Consider the following 17690-nt stretch of genomic DNA (forward strand, 5'->3'; position numbering starts at 1 on the left):
ATCAGGAGTAACGCAATACAGCCCCAATCGCTGAGTTGCTTTACTTTGCCCTGGGAAGGCATTCCAAGGGCACTGCATAAGTGTTCCCAGACAACTTCCATGGTTTTTGACGCATTATCAGGTTTGGAATGCCATAAAACAATATACCTTCTCAGGAGAGTTGTAACGAGGAGAAATATGTTTACTTCTCCTCGTTACTTCCTCTTTCTATGTGGGCTATATTCTGCAGCACACATAGATAGAGGAATATCCCCCTCCGAATAGCTTTTGTGCTGAAAGGTGTTGCTTCCCGGACAAAATCAATCCGGCATGCAATGCAGGCCCCCTTGCACTATTGTACAGGGGTGTTGATGTTGCCACAAGGCTGCTTATTGTGCGCCAGCAGTTGCCTTATGCCTTAAATATGGTGAATTTCTGTCCTTTCCCAGTGACGACTTGCTGTACTGCACCACTATTTCATAAATATGCCCCCTTTTCTTTACAAGTTTAAAACTACCCCATTTGCAAATGTATGCCACTTTTTTAGGTATCCGGTTCACTTATGGGGTTCACGTTTATTTTGATGCCCAGGCCTATTTTATGTCCCAGTTCGACCCTGGTTCTACGTGGTGTTGCCAGTCACAATTAAATGACTGAATTAACACTTTCATGTCAGTCTCATGTTTTAGAACCCGAAATGGCTGCCCTCCAGGCCTGTCTCGTCTTCCAAACCAGCTGCATCATTAATTGCTTTGCAAGGTCGCAGTTGAAATGTTAAATCTTCAGGACTTATTAAAGTGCTATCAAGGAATAGCATAACAAGTGTATTTGTACCGACCAGATTCTCCCTCATAGAGGTGTATGCGCCCTAATATCCGATGTTTATTCCCCCCGGTATTCATTATGTCAAATTTATAAAGATGAATTACTGAGAGGAAGTCAGTATTAATACCTGTTGTGATCATGGGGTCAGAAACAGAACCCTTGAATGCTTTTCTCCACTGAGCCACCGGAACAGGAATACATACTGTCGAAACGTTTGTCTTTTGAATAAAATATTAGTAACTTACTGACTTTCTGAAATAGTGCCAATGTATTATCAATAACATGATACCGTAAAAAAAACAGTAGCAAGAACTAGAACTTTAAAGAGGATGGAAGCAGTTTATTTCTAGCTGCAGTAATTCTCTGGGTTTTGGCAGTCGATTCGTTTTATCTACAGCTGTGCTTAAAGTTTTTGTAGTAGCAAAAACCCGCCTAATTATTGATTGCGTAAATTAAATTATAATTGACCATACATTTTCTATGATGTCCGGTATTTGTTTCTGACATGATTAAATGCATTGCTGTTTTATAATATTATTCGTCAATATTTTTATAAGCCACTATTCAGGGAATGAAAGGGTTGACAGAACAGTAACATTACATAGCTCAAAAAGATGAACATAAATTGATAAAAACCTTTTTGTTGTCTGCCAACATTTTTCTTTGGCATCATGGGGAACAAATTAACCTATAAAATGATTTGTGCTTCATTTATTTGGTCTGTTTTGAAATTGCACTCCTGCTGTGAAGTCCGTGAATGTTCTGCGTCAGAGGCGTGAGGTAGTCTGCATTAACTATTATATTTTAATTTTTTAAAACTTTTCTCCTGCAGCTTCGTATAATTAACTTCAAAATGATTTATTCCAAATGCACACCTAAACACTATCTTATTATAATTTTAGATTTTCGAATGTTTCTAAGTTATTATTGAAAGTTCATCCTAAGCAGAATTATATCGCAACAGATAAATGTTGCAGAATGGCAAAAGAGGCCAGACATATTTTTCAACTTAATGAGTGCGGTGTCGAGTTTGCTGCAGGTAACACAAAGGGAAGTGTGCAGTTGAAGATACACTGGGACATATTTACAATGTCTGGCGCATCTCTGCAAATCAGCAGGGATGCACCAGAACAGATGCGTCACGCAATCCCCCCCCCTGCTTCACCACAGATGCACCGCATTTACAATGCGGCGCACCATGGTGCAAGGAGGGGCAGATGCGTGACGCATCTTGTGGTGTAAGGGCGGCGCATTGCTTGAGTCGCGTCGCAAGCGCGACGTAACTCAAGCAAAGCACAGGGGCCACCCATATTTAACGTGGTGCGTCACTCCTTATGCCTGCTTCAAGCAGGCATAAGGGTTTGATGCAGCAGCGTCATAAAACTGACTCAGTGAAATCTTGTAGATTTCACTGCGTCAGTTTTACCGGGCTTTCCTGCGAGGGAACGCCCACCCTGCGACAGAACGCCCACATGAAACCTGACGCACGTTTCATGTGGGGCTGTACTTTACAACGGGACGCATCTGCCTTGATGCGTCACATTGTAAATAAGTCGCAACATGGCGCATGATTTACGCTGTTGCTGCGTCACATAGGTGACGCAACAGCGGCCAAATGTGTCGCAAGGGGCTTGTAAATCTGCCCCATATATTTAGCACCATATCCATGAAGGATCTAAGGCCCAATGCCCCAGCCACTTGAATCCCAACATGACGAACCCCACAGAACATTTTATTACTGACTGTGCAGCTACCCTTAAGGAAATACCAATCAGTCAATACATCACAAGAAGGAAAACCTAATGAGGAAAACCAAATCTTGTTGAATTATTTTAGCCAGCTGACGTCCATGCTGCTAGAAATGGTAAAGGAAATAATGTAAATGTAAATTGATACTTGTATAGCGCACTACTCACCCGCAAGGGTCTCAAGGCGCTTGTACGAATACCGCTGTGGAACCCATCCTGGCTTTCCATGTGAGGTGTCCACTCCTGGGCACCCCCAAGGTGGAGGCCAGGCATCCTTAGCGTTGTGGGGGCTGTTGTGGAGATTAAGCAAGCTATTGCCCAGAGTTGCAGAGTGGGACTCCATGATTGGAATAGGCACCAAGGCGAGAATAATCAGGTCCGTGGAATTTTTGAGCACAAGACCCGCTGAGGCGGGAATTGAACCCTGGTCCCAGACTAGACCTCTGCATCAGGGTCTGCCGCTCTAACCATTGAGCCACACCTTCTCTTTATCTTGACACAGAGGGCATAAATAAACAATCTACCTGGATGAAACTAAGCCCCTTGAGGTATCATCACTTCATTTCCCCATAGAAGCAGAGTTGGTAGACCCTTTTGGTACTTTGTGCCCTAGTTTCGCCATTTAACTCAGTATTACATATAGCAAGGAGGTGTTTTGATAACATTTCATATTGTGATTGTTAATAGTTTTGGTCACTTTGAGGTGCCATATTATGATAGCAGAGAGTGGAATGTGCCTTCTATGATGAAATGGAATGTCATGAGGGAAATCGAAGTTAGAAGGGAGAACCTGCAGGAGAAAGATGTCTCTCCTGGGAGGTGCTAGAATCTTTTGAAGAATAAAGCATTGAAACATCAACTCACACAAGGAAGCATCATTACAGAAGGTGCAATTTTTAATATTTCAATTGACTGCAATAATTGGTGTTCTGCAGCATTATAAAATCAAAGATTGTATTTAGGTTATTTTGACAAAATGCTAATTTTAATTTTGTTGTCTCAACACAACATTGGTCGTCACAAACATGCAGTATATTAATATTTCCTTCCAATATTGACAAGGTGTTAAATTACAGTTCACAAGGAGTTTGAATACCCTGGTATTCTCTCTCGAACACAATAACACAATAACCTGACTCACACATGACCTGTATGTTATTACTAACATTAAATACAGGAGGGTCACCCTGTGTTCCTCAGAACCTGAGTATGTAACCGTATATGGCTAAAATGGGCTCTTTTGGGAAATTGTTATGTCTTTAAATAATTTTATACTTTCTTTTTGTAGTGGGTTAGTATTTCTCTTCATTCTTCTTGTTGTGTTCCTTTTTGCCTCATGCTTAGAGTGTGCATGTTTGGGGGTTCGATCGGCTTCTGTCAGTTGCAGATCGAACCTCTGAGGGTGCGCTGCTCCTTGCCGTGGCTGAAGCTTTCATGCAATAAACTACCTACATGTAAAAATATGTGGCTCCTCTCGTGATTAAGTACTACTTACCACATTTGGCGACGAGGATGGGATATCCAGTGACACTATGCGGGGTAGTTCTGTACGCGCACAACATGTCCTTCATAACCTTCTTACAACCCAGTTTATTCACCAAAGCTAACTGCAACTGATCTTTCAACACACTATTAAACCTCTCAACCAAACCATTACTCCTGGGGTGGTACAGAGGTGACCTAATGTGCCGAATACCATGCTTTTGAAGAAATTCAAACATTTTAACAGACACTAACTGGGTACCGTAAGAACAGTTCCTCGGTATAACCTTCTTTGGCAAAAACTTCACTTAGGCAATCCAACACAACAGAAGTGCAAATCCATTCAACAACCTTATTTCAGGCCACCTAGATAAATAATCAATAAGTACCAAAACAAATGTAGGTGTACCTCCAAACACAGCAAAAGGTCCAGAAATATCCAAGGCCAATTTGATCCAAGGCACAGACGGTGGCTCAACAAATAACACAGGAGTTGGTACAGTAACCTGTGACTTGTCACTAATGACACAAGCATTACAATCTTTATCAAAATGTTCCACCTTCTGTCAACACCAGGCCACCAGAAATCTTCCCTAATTCTACGTTTAAGTGCCCTAATGCTGCCATGGCCATTATGAGCAAGATGTAAAATCTTCCTTCTAATGCCTTCAGGAACAACCAGTAAACCACCTCTGTGCAGAATACAATTTACCACAGATAACTTCTCATCTAACTCCTTAACATTGGGCCAACCCCGAACCGTAAACTGTTGGACAATTGACAAAACATCATCCTTCCCCAAAGATTCTAAACACTCCTTTTCACATACTGTCCCTTCCAATGTATTGTCCAGGGAGCTCATCACACAAAACATAAGCAAATCATCATCAAAATTCAAATCTAAATTACCATAATCTTGCACGGGTAATCTAGATAAATAATCCGCAGCAAAATTCCTTTTTCCAGAAACAAGTTCTAACTTGTACTGGAACTCTTGCATGCGATACTGCCACTTGGCAATGCTGGGAGTTGCTCTTCCACCACCACGGGTACAAAATAAATTCACTAAGGGTTTATGGTCAGTTCGTATAACAAATCTTCTCCTCCATAGGTAGATGTTGAAATGTTCAGTATCCCAGCACATGGCCAAGGCTTCCCTTTCAATGGTGGAATATGTGGCCTCAGCTCCACGTAAAGTCTGGGTTGCAAAAGGTATAATCTCCTTACAGCCATTCGAGCGCTTTTGTAACAAAACGGCCCCCAAACCAAAGCTGCTAGCATCAGTCATCAAGATACTTAAATCCTCAGTGTTGAAGGACTTCAAAGGCTTTACAGAAGCTATTCAACTTTTAATTTCTATAAAAACAAACTCACACTTACTCGTCCAATCATACCCAGTACTCTTCTTGAGAAGGTTCATTAACACCGCAGTCTTGCTAGCAAATTGTAGTACAAATTTGGCATAAAACTCAACTAATCCTAAAAAGGACCTGAGTTGATCTTTATCTCCAGGTGCTGGAGCATCCTCTATGGCTTTCAAGATTTTCAATTTAGGTTTGACCCCATCGGCAGATACGTGGTGTCCCAAATAATCTACACTAGACAGAGCAAATTTGCATTTGTCTCTTCTTAATGTCATGCCGTTTTCACTTAAAATGTACAAAACTCTTCTCACCCTGGTATCCTGTTCCTTATCATCTTTACCATATATTAAGATGTCATCTTGAAAACAAGTTACCCCATTCACACCTTTAAATAAAATGTCCATGACTCTTTGAAACACAGAGGATGATAATCCGAAAGGCATGTGGATGTAGTGGAAAGCACCCTCTGGTGTGACAAATGAAGTTAAATGTCTAGAATCATGATCCAACCCAGTTTGGTGATATGTTGCTGACATGTCTAGGGATGACACAGCAGCATGATCTAAGGTAGCCAACATTTCATTGATACTGGGCAAAGGTTGGCGATCCACCCAAATGTTGCGATTAAGATTATGGAGGCCCACCCATAAACGCAAAGATTTGTCTGCCTTGTGAGCTAAAACGATCAGGGACAACCATTCAGAACCTTCTATGGGTTCTATGATAGACATGGCACACAAATTCTCAAGCTCTTTTTTAAGTTCCCCTCTAAGACATAAGGGTACCTTTCTTAATTTGTAAACTACAGGAATAGCATTGGTCTTTAACACTATGCGATGTTTAAATCCACAAAGCTTGCCAAGCAGTCACAAAATACTTCCTTGAATTTGTTGACCCAATTTGAGGCATTAACGTCTTGTTAGCGAGCAACCACATTCAAGTCAAGTCAAAACCACTTTATTCGATTAATTAAAATCATAAAAGTTCATCAAAAAATCACATTACATTACAAATATATTTGGGTGAAAATCGGTCATATTTCAAACTTATTTCTTATGTTGTATTTAAAAGACAATAAAAATGCAATAAAATTCATGTAATAATCAATACGGGGCATCCTATTTTTTTCTTCCGAGCAGCAGCTACCAGAAAATTTGCAATGTTAAAAATAATCCATGGGGTATCCAGTAGTTGCAGATACATTAAGGCAGGTTTCACCTGTAAAAAACATTTTCCCTCGTAAAAGTGGGAGAATAAACTTATTTCTGATGTCAGAATACAGGTCACATATAATATAAAATGAGCAGTATCTTTGATTGAACTATGATCACACTCGCAGAGTGCTACATCCTCTGGTTTGTTCCACCCTTATAATTCCCCAATATAAAATGAATCAAGTTAAAACGGAACCTTATCAATAACCAGCGATGGAACGGCTTAGTTACTAACTTTAGGTAAGGTTCGATGGATGGAGATGTGAATAATAGGAAGTGGGCCCTTACCAGGGTTTTTTTTAGTTCCTCACTCTCACGTTCCTGTGCCTTTAATGTCCAAAAATGTATTTTGACCCAGCTGACGTCAGCTTTGGTGACTACTTCCGGGTTAGCACACATATCAGGCTGCCCTAGTTTGTGAAACATTTCCTTAATGTAAGAGAGCCAGGGTATGTTGGTTGCTCTATCTAAAGACATGCAGTCTTTTAAAATCATACGGTTAATAGTAAGTTCAGGGTTCAGCCATGTTTTGATCCAACAGGTTAGAAGGGCCTTGCTTGTCAAATCGGAGACATATCCCATCCTCAGCTCCTGCTTCCAAAATGCTTCAGCCAGACTCATACTAGACATCCCCCGCACAGACCACATCTCCGTTCACCTGAAAGACCTTCACTGGCTCCCCGTCAACAAGAGGATAACGTTCCGCCTCCTCACCCACGCACACAAAGCCCTATACGAACTTGGTCCTGATTGTCTCAACACGCGCCTTTCCTTCTACACCCCCACCCGCCAGCTGCGTTCGTCCAACCAAGCCCTCGCCGCTATCCCGCACATCCACAAAGCCACCATGGGGGGAAGATCCTTCTCCTACTTAGCGGCCAAAACCTGGAATTCCCTTCCCATCCACCTCCGCCTTACTCATAACCACCTAGCCTTCAGAAAACAGCTTAAAACCTGGATATTCGATAAGTAAACCTCCCCCCCTTCCTCAAGCGCCTTGAGACCCCCTGGGTATGTAGTGCGCTATATAAATTCTGACTTGACTTGACTTGACTTGATGAACAGCAAAGGTTGGGGATGATTGAGGGATAGAGAGAAAGGAGCGAAAAAATTTGTTCTCAACATGCTGTACCCCCTCTGCTTTCTTATACCCCCATATTCCTGCGCTGTACGACGCTATTGCAATACATTTTGCTTTATAGATTGCAAGAACCGCCTCACATGGCTTTCCGCCCAATCTACGAGCAAAACTTAATATAGCGGATGAGGACATGCTTACACTATTTCTTTTAGCTAAAAACTGGGGGACCCACGAGCCTCTGTCATCGAACAGGACCCCCAAGTAGGTAAAAACCTTAACTCTGATAACCTCTATCCCTTTACAATAGAATGTTCTAACCTTAGCTTTTCAGGGTCCCATAGTTAGGACATGCGATTTGGCTATGTTTACAACCAAATCCAAAGAACTCATGAAGTCCTCAAAGGAATTCAAAAGTCTTTGTAGACCTAGTGGGGTGCGTGCTAGTAATACGGCATCATCCACGTATAAGAGAACCGGGATGGGTTGGTTTCCTACACGCGGAGTGTCCAGACTAGCTGCCCCTAAAGTTTTATCGATACTGTTAATATATAATGTAAAAAGTAAAGGGGCCAAAATGCACCCTTGTCGCACCCCTCTGCCCGATTTAAAAGGTCATGTACAATTTCCCTCATGGGACACCCTCACTGCCGCATACAGATCCTGGTGCAGGTCAGCTAAGAAGTACACCAAACAGAGATCTAACCCCATATCTAGGAGAATGGTCCACAGCCTCGATCTGTTAACCAGATCAAAAGCTGTGGATAAATCCATAAATCCTAGATACATGGAACCTTTAGTAGCTATGGTGTACTTACTTATTAATAGGTACAGGTTTAGGCACTGATCCGTTGTGCTTCTTCCAGATCTAAACCCATATTGTAGATCTGACAGGATCCCCTTCTCTGTCACCCAGTCTGAGACCTTACTCAGGATTACTTTGCCTAGAATTTTTACAGCAGAATCAATTAAGGAAATGGGTCGGTAACACCTTGGATCACTTCTCTGCCCTTTTTTTAAAAACAGGGATAATAATTGCTTGAGAGCATGATGCCGGGAACCCCTGCGCAACACTAGCATTAAAAACATTACTTAGAATGTTGGCCCAAAGTTCCACATCACACTTATAAAGATCTACAGGGACCCCATCAGGTCCGGGGTCTTATTGCTAGTAGATTTTTTTATTGCCTTCTTGACATCCTGTACATTAAAAACTAGAACAGGTAAGGGGGGGTTACTGATAGGGGCCCGAAAAGATTCAAACCCCTCGTTGCTTGCATAAATACCTTCGAAGTGAGTCAGCCACTCATCATCCGAGATATTGATGTCAAGTGCCCCATTTTCGTCCCCCGTGAGCAAAGGGCTGTTAACGATGGACCAAAACTTTGAGCTATCCTTAAGAACCTCTTGTGAGGTTAGGGCATCCCAAGCCTCATTTTTAACTTCATTTTTTCACGTCTGGATGATTAATTTATATTCTTTTCTTAGGCTGGCTATAAGGATTTTGTCCCGGGGTACACTTTTTTAGCAATTTAATCAAATTCTGATGGGCCCTGGTACATCTTTTTACCTGTCTTGCTTTAGGTCTCGAAGTGGTAGTAAGGTCAGTAGCGACCTGTCTACAGATGGCTTCAAAGGCTAAAATGGTATCCCCGCCCGGGGTACGACAGTCTGAACATTTCCTGATATCTTCATTAACTTTTAATTTTAAACTATCATAAAAGAGAACAGGGACTATTTTTGCCCATTTCAGTTGCCTCCCTTAATCTTTAGGAGCCACAGAGGTGGGGCCGATCAACGTAGATTTGATAACCTCTGGGCAGAAACCCTTGTCCAACGTTAGGATCACTGGGTTGTGATCACTGAAAGGGGAACAAATTACATTGTACTTAAGTGTGATCCCTAAAAGTGCAGGGGATATAAAAATGTAGTCAATGATTGATTCACAACCTCTGGCTTCAAATGTTGCAATCCACTCATTTTTGTCAAAAAAACCTGGCTCATAGAGATCTGCATATAAAAGGAGTTCTTCGAGTGCCTCCCCTCTTGAGGTATGTTCAAAATGGGGTAGGTCGGAATGGGGGGACCATAGGGGTCACCTATTCGACAGTTAAGATTACATAAATGAATGTTAAAATCACCCATAAGGATAATATAAACAAAAGTGGTTTGCTGTGCTTTGAATAGATCTAAAAACCGTGTCAAATAACACAAATGTTTGTTCAGGAGCTCACATTCCCCAGAATTATAAAAATGTATAATCAGCGTCTTTGGATAGTTCACGGGAGTGAGCTCAACAATTAAACAGTTAGGGGAAACTGTATCTAGTATTTTTACAGGGGCCCTGAGGTTAACCGATATGAGAAACATCAACCCTCCCTTGGCTCTACCCGCTGTTGTTGGTCGGGCGGGCTTGGAGTAAGATCTATATCCATCAACCCACAGATTATTTTCCGTATCCCAAGTTTCTTGAAGGGCTATGATGTCATGAACACGGATAAATCTTAACCAGTTTTCATCATACCCTTTGGAGCGTAACCCTGCAATATTCCAGCTCATTAACCTTGTAGTAAGTAACCCCCACCTCTTCAGGGACACTGGGTTCCTTAACCGGGCTACAGATGACAGTTTGATCTAGTCAGTCATTTTCATCTAGCCGTGACAGAGGCGAAAACCTATTTGTTAGAGGTATAGTAACATTATTGATATTCAACTGATTAGGATTTGACTGGGGGGTAGCTCTGACAGTACACCAACTAGTCTGGTCAACCCTAAATGAGGCTCTACGTGTGTTCCGGGCTACACTCCCAGAAGGCTGTTCTGGACAGCGACTCCTTACTGCTATTGCACTTTGAGGGGGTGGGGGATAAAAATAACCTAATGGTAATGCCCTTATGCCACCTGCTTCCCCCTTTAGTTCTGAGGCATCCCAAAGCATGCGGGCGGCTATTTGGGGATTATTAAAGTTAACACCTACACAATCCCCATTTACTCCCTTCCGGGTCCCACCAATCCAGCCCACCCGCCTGACCATTATGATGTATGTTTTTTTCCTGAGCAATTAAGGTCACACCAGTTTCTAGTTATCGATAATAGTGCATCAGTTGATTCCACCTCCCCTCTTGCCAGAGGCAGAACTCTGACGAGGACTGCCACTAGCGGAGCTGCCGCGGGTGGAAGGTTGATATAGGGTTGGTTAACTGTGTTGTTCCCACGCTGTGGGGCCCCAGTTTTCTCATTGGTCTTGGAAAGGGGTGGAAAAAAAATAGGCTTGGACTTCCTTATTACAATCCTCTCCCGATCCCCTTCCTGAATAGTTGTTGTGTCAGGACTAGCGTCTGACATAGGGATCTCAGCCGTTGATCAGCTCAGGGACATATACCTTACCCCAGACCTCCTAGTTGGCCCTGCCCCTGGTTGCGGAGCACCTCGGGTGGGGACAGGTAATTGGGTATGTGGATTGGCAAAGTTAAAAAAGAACTGACACCGTCACATTTCTCCAGCAAATTTGCAACACACATATTCAATGTATCAACAATATCCTTGGCAACGGTGGGTAGAGACTTTTCTAATCGGCTAGTGAAGATCTCCTCCACCATGTCCCGTACCGTAGACTGGATGTGCTTGGTAAAAACCGGGTCATTGTCCAGAGAGTCACACTTAGGTGTTTTGCCCCGTTGGTTCAACCTCTTTGTGGCTCTCTTTGACTCCTTATTCTGGGTGTTAGGTTTACCCTTGTATACCGTGTCGGTGCTGGGCAATTCACGTAAAAAGTTGTTAGGAGATACTGTCACCCTCTCTACCGAGACCACATCCTGCGTTTCCTGAGCACAGGGTGGGTTATTTACAAGTATAATAGGCTCCACGGGGACAGGATTTCTCGAGGCCGGAGGAGGTGGGCCGAGAGGTTTAACAATGTTTGAATCCAACCCAAGTTCTTTTTCTGCTATAGCGATTTCAGAAGACAAAACACCCACTGCAGAGGTTAAATATGAGATTATTGATGTGGACTTTCTTGGGACTTTGGCTTTCGCCCAACCCCCCCCCATTTCTTGTGAGGACTGGAGTTTCTGCTTACCCATTTAGTAGAATCCGGTTTCAGGGGGGTGGCCCAGCCCGGCCTCCTCTGGCCCCGGACGGCCACAGACGGCCCGCCCTTTGCCCGGGCTTCGCCCGGCTCGTCCCGCGACGCGGAGGGTTGCGCTGGTTATGAGCGCATCCTGGCGCTGCTGGCCGCGCCGTGTGTGCGCCGCGCCGCTGGGGCTGCCAGGGGTTGTGGTCCCGGGGCGGTGGCGGCGCTGCTGGCTGTGTTTAGAGACTCCCGGCGGTGGAGTCGGCACGGTGAGCCCCCCCCGCAGTCTGGGTCCAAAGGTCCAAAGTTACCTCCTGTAGCCAAGCTCCCCCCACATTCAAACTAGGATTTTAATAAGCGATCCTTAGTTATTACCAACTCAGGATGGTTGGGATCTAAAATTATATTGTGATTGCCCTGGTCATCCCAACCCAATACATTTGACCCATTCTTTACTACAAAAAAATGTTAGTGAAATTGTCAATAAACTTTAAATCAGCCTTAAACTTGCAGAGAACATCCACTTTTTTCCACCATACGCAAATAACTTAATATCAATTGACTCTAATACCACATCATAAAATGTTGTGAATTTATCTTCACATAAGAGGGTAACAGGAGAACCTGAATCCGCCATATATTTACGCTATGGCCATTAACTGAGAGATTAGAAAACAGGGGTTTCCTTTTACCAATATGTTTGATGAATACACAACTATCATCAAACTGACTTGACTCCTCTCCACTAATCATCGAAAGATAACCATCGCTATCCACATTTCCTTTTTCAACATCATCTTCACACATAGTACTAACAGTTTGCTTTCTTTGACTACTTGTTCTACAAATATGAGAAAAATGACCTTTGCTGCCACACTTGAAACAAGTTTCATTAAAAGCAGGACAATGTTTAAAATTTCCCAAATGTGACCTGTAGCATACAAAATCATTATCGGAACATAATGAGGACCCCTTAGGTACTTTTGCAGCTTTGAAATTTTGATACTAAGGTTTATCACCCTAATTTTTTTTGTACAGCATTGACTTCATTCGATTCTACCTTGGGGCGACTCGCAGCTAACTCTTTCATACAAATGTCAGATTGTTCAATGCTTCTTGCCAATTTCAATGCCAGTTCCAAAGTAGGATCCTCAATAGCTAAAAGACCTTCTTGAATCCTTATATTGCAAGTTTTTTCAATGAGTTGATCATAAATAATTTCCTCTTTCATATCCCGATAATTACAGTTCAAAGACAAAATGCGTAAGGATGAAACAAAATTGGCCATTGATTCTCCAGAAAGTTGTGCCTGTTGTAAAAATGTATGTCTCTCTAGTACTAGATTCCTTTTAGGTGAAAATCTTTTGCCTAGAGTTTGAATTAAAGATGCATATTCATCGACAATGGGATCAGCATCACCCTCACCACTGGGAAGAACATGTACCATTTAAATTTGTAATGTTTTTAAAATGGATCTACCCTTGTGACCCAAATTATACACCAATAACGCTATTGCATCAAGATAGGCTTCGAAAACTTCAAGCCACTGTGTCCAGTTCAACGGTGGAGAACCAGGTTCTTCTAAATAGGGAGGTGGTGGAGATATTCCTTCCATAACTAAACATGCACACAAAGATAGTTGCTGACAACAATAAAATTTAAATGTAAAATGTAAAACTGTTACTGTTACTGTTATGTCACTGTTACACATATATATATATTAAATTGATAAATGGTGTCAAAAATTGAAATGAGTAAAGATGGCAGGCAATAATTAAAGGTGTGCCTATCACCGTATGCAAGGTAATACACAAACGTTGGTCATCTGATAACAACGGTGACGTAATGTATTTAATTTGAAGGTTGACAGGCAATTTTTAAAGGTGTGCCTGTCACCGTATTCAAAACATCACAACAATGCTTATACCACCTTTCGCCATTTTCTAAAACAACACACAGTTCAGCACTTCCTTCACCCGAAAGGGTCCACAGAACTTAATACAACTGCCATCAATTCTTCCACTTTTGACTTTGACTAAATCACAAGGTTTAAAATGTTCATACACACCACATCCTTGCAACAAATTAGTATGAACCTCAGTTCCATCTACAATTTTTTTCATCCATGCTGGAGACATTTTTGTGTTGGCATCGGGTCCCCTCATTACTTTAAATGGAATTTCTTTCGTGGTACCATTTTCTGTGGTGTGACAAGCCCACACAAGCTCTTCCACCATTTTTTTTAACATTTCACAAACACCATTTGCACAACCCCCTTAATCAAACGGTTTGCCCTCTAAACGACACCATTGCCTTGTGGGTTGTACAATGACGTGCGTGAATTACTTATACCACAAGTCTCTAAAACTATTTGATTTCCCTGGACGTCAACTGAGTACCATTATCAGTTATTAACCCGTTTACCACGGCGGACATTCCACTGTGGTGCAGGCGTTCTACTGAGTGGGCGGGGCTGCATCGGACAACGGTCGTTCGCGGCTGACACGAGCACGGAAGGGGGTTAACTTGACTGGGAACCCTTCTTCTCTAAACATATCTTCCATGATTTCAATAGTTTCTTTGTAGTAATTTCATGCATAAACTTAACCACCAACCACTTTGAATACACATCAACCAAACCTAAAGCAAACTTACATTCAGACGTCAAAACCCTCATTGGACCAATAAAATCCATGCAAATTGTGTGCCAAGGTTTCCTTGGATTGGTGATTTCTCCCATGATTGAATGACTTTCAATTTTCAGCCTTTTTCCTCCTTTGCATTCAACACACGCCGTCACCCAATCTGTAACATTTTGGTCCATACCTGGCCACCATTGGTTCTCACGAAATCTCCTTTTAGTATGTGTTTGACCTAAATGACCTTCATGAGCTAACTTGAACAGCTCCAAACGCACTCCTTGAGGAGGAACACATTTGTCTCCTCTCGAAATCAGACCTTCACCACGAACAGACAGTTCATTAACTATTTTCACAAAAGGACATACCTCAACAGGAACTGTACTCTCTCTTCTCACTCCCTTATTCACCATCTCCATACTGAGTTAAAACAACATCTTCTTTAATCTTTGAAGCCAAAGTTCGTTCCATATAGCACCTTGAATACCAGCACCCTCATCACCATATGCTTCTACTCCCTCTCTGTCAACATCTTGCCACATTAAGGGTAGTCTAGACAAACTGTCTGCTCAGGTAGTCTTCCATCCAGGCAAATATTCCACTTTATATTGATATTCTTGTAACTGTGCTGCTAAGCGAGCTAATCCTGCAGAAACATTCTCTGCTCCACCAGGCATTACAATTTTCAGTAGTGGTTTATGATCAGTTCACAAGATGATTGCAAATCCCCAAACATACATCCTAAAGCACTAATTTGCCCACGCTGCAGCTAATGCCTCTCTCTCAACTACTGAATCATTTCTTTCAGTACTGGTGAGAGAGCGTGAGGCAAAAGCTACAGTGCATGCAACCTCTTTGTGAAAATACTGCACCCAAGCCAACTGCACTTGCGTCAACTGTAAGAATTGACAGTAACCTTGTGTCAAACGGAGTTAACGATTTGGCATTACTTATTTCCAATGTAATATTTTCAAAAGAATTCTCTTGATCTTCAGACCAATCAAAAACACATCCTTTCCTCAAAAGTTTCTTCAAATGTTCAGTGTTTTCTGCAAAATTCTTTTAAAATTTTGCATAATATTCTACTAGACCAAGGAATGACCTAAGTTGATTTGTGTTTCGTGGTGCTTCAACTTTCCTTATGGCCTCCAATAAGTCTTTTTTCGGTTTAACCCATGACGAAGAAAAAGTATATCCTAGATACTACCTCTTCAACAAATAATTTTCATTTCTCTTTTTTGAAAGTTAAACCTGCTTCAGCCATCTTATCATATACTTTTTTAAAATTCATGTTATGACAAAAAATCGACTCTCCAAAGATAAGGACGTCATCTTGAAAGTACACTACTCCATCAATGTCCTTGAGAACTTGGCCCATCATACGTTGAAATACACTAGCCACTGAAGAGAGTCCAAACGACATTCTTGTGAATTGATAATCACCTTCCATAGTAATAAAAGCTGCTAAACTTTTTGAGTAGGGATGGAGTTTAATCTGATGATATGCACTTTTTAAATCTAATTTAGCAAAATACTTTGCACCCTTCAGACACAACACTAACTCCCTTATATTTTTGGAAGTGGAAAATTATCAGTGATAATGTTTTGATTTACTGTGCGCAGGTCTACAAACAAATGAAAACTACCATCAGATGTGCCTGTAACTAAGACCAGAAAAATCCAACTTTAAGTTTCAACAGGTTCAATGATACCTTGAGAGACCATTTCCTTAACATGGGCTTGACTTCTTGTCGAGCTACATTTGGAACTTTCCTAACTTTGTATTGGATAGGTACTGCACCTGGTTTTACTAATATTTTATGAACATCGTTTTTTAATAATCCAATCTCATCAGAAAACACTTTACATGCTCCATTAACAATATCATCAGTGCGCACATCACTTACGGCTAACACCTGATTTGGTACATGTGGATTTATAATAATTCCCAAATCTTACTGATGTTGCCACCCAAGAATAGGAGGCCCAGACTTTGCCATATAGACGTTGCCTTTCACTGTTCTTCCTTGAAAGTTTATCTCTGAGGTCATGTAACCTTGAATATCTATATTTTCTCACTGGTAGCCTCCTTGATTAATATCTTTTGGTGAAAGTTTCACATTGGGCCAACTTTTTTTCAACATATTTTCAGGTAAAATTGTATATAAAGATCCAGAATCTACCATAGGTTTTTTCATAAAAAAACATTGCCTTAGGTCTAGATCTCCTAGATAAATCCTCCTCACGCTGTACATACAATAACCTATCTGTCATTTCTTCCTCAGAAATATTTTCTTGTATCAAGGCTATATTCGTACTGTTCTTGGATCTACACATGCGCAAATAATCTCCTTTGCGACCACAGCGTCTACATTCTTTTCCTATAGCATAACAACTTTTAGAGTCTGCAGTCTGAAAACTACTCCCACACTTAAAACATACTCTACCCTGTTGTTTGGTATTATTATCTAAAACCTTAGTAGGTGTAGAAGAAGAACTTCGCTTGATGTTTGAATTTTTCTAAATTTCTCTTCCTCCTAACTTCCCTGCATTTACCACTGCAACATCTTCACTTTCAATACACAACACTTCCCCAACAACTTTTCTTTTTTCCATTTCTCTCATGCAATGTTCAGATTGTTCAACTACTTTTGCGACTTCTATGGCATCATGTAAAGATGGATTTTCTGCAGCCCAAGGTCTCTCTTGCATTTTCTTGTTTTTACACTGTACAATGAGTTGGTCATGGATCATCTCCTCTCTTATGACCCCAAAATGACATTTAACTGATAATTCCCTTAACCTAGATATATATTGGTCTACGTCTCATCAATTTTCTGTGATTGGGCATAAAACTTATACCTAGACATCACTATGTTAGTTTCCTTTGCAAATCTTCTCTCCAACCTAACCTTAGCTTCTAGGTAAACATTGGCAATGTATTGTCCATTTCCACCTGTAGCCACTGGTAAATACTTATATATATGCTGTCCCGCCTTCCCTAAAGGACTCAACAACAGAGCTTTCTTCAGCGAGTTACTAAATTCACCACCATCTAGTGCCTCAATATAATTTTCAAACACTTCAATCCACTCTTCCCACTTGGTAGATGGAGTACCTGCTTGCGCTAAAAATACAGGTGGTGGGATTATTGCTGCTTCCATGACCAAAAGAAATATTATTTCATTTAACAGTATTGTTATCTGCTGAAAATTGCAAAAATGTTCAGTGGTATGCCTAAAACCAATGGATGTCATTATGGAATCAAAATCTTGGATTTTAGAATGAT

This window comes from Lissotriton helveticus, chromosome 6 (genome assembly GCF_964261635.1).
Source record: "Lissotriton helveticus chromosome 6, aLisHel1.1, whole genome shotgun sequence".
Lineage (NCBI taxonomy): Eukaryota > Metazoa > Chordata > Amphibia > Caudata > Salamandridae > Lissotriton > Lissotriton helveticus.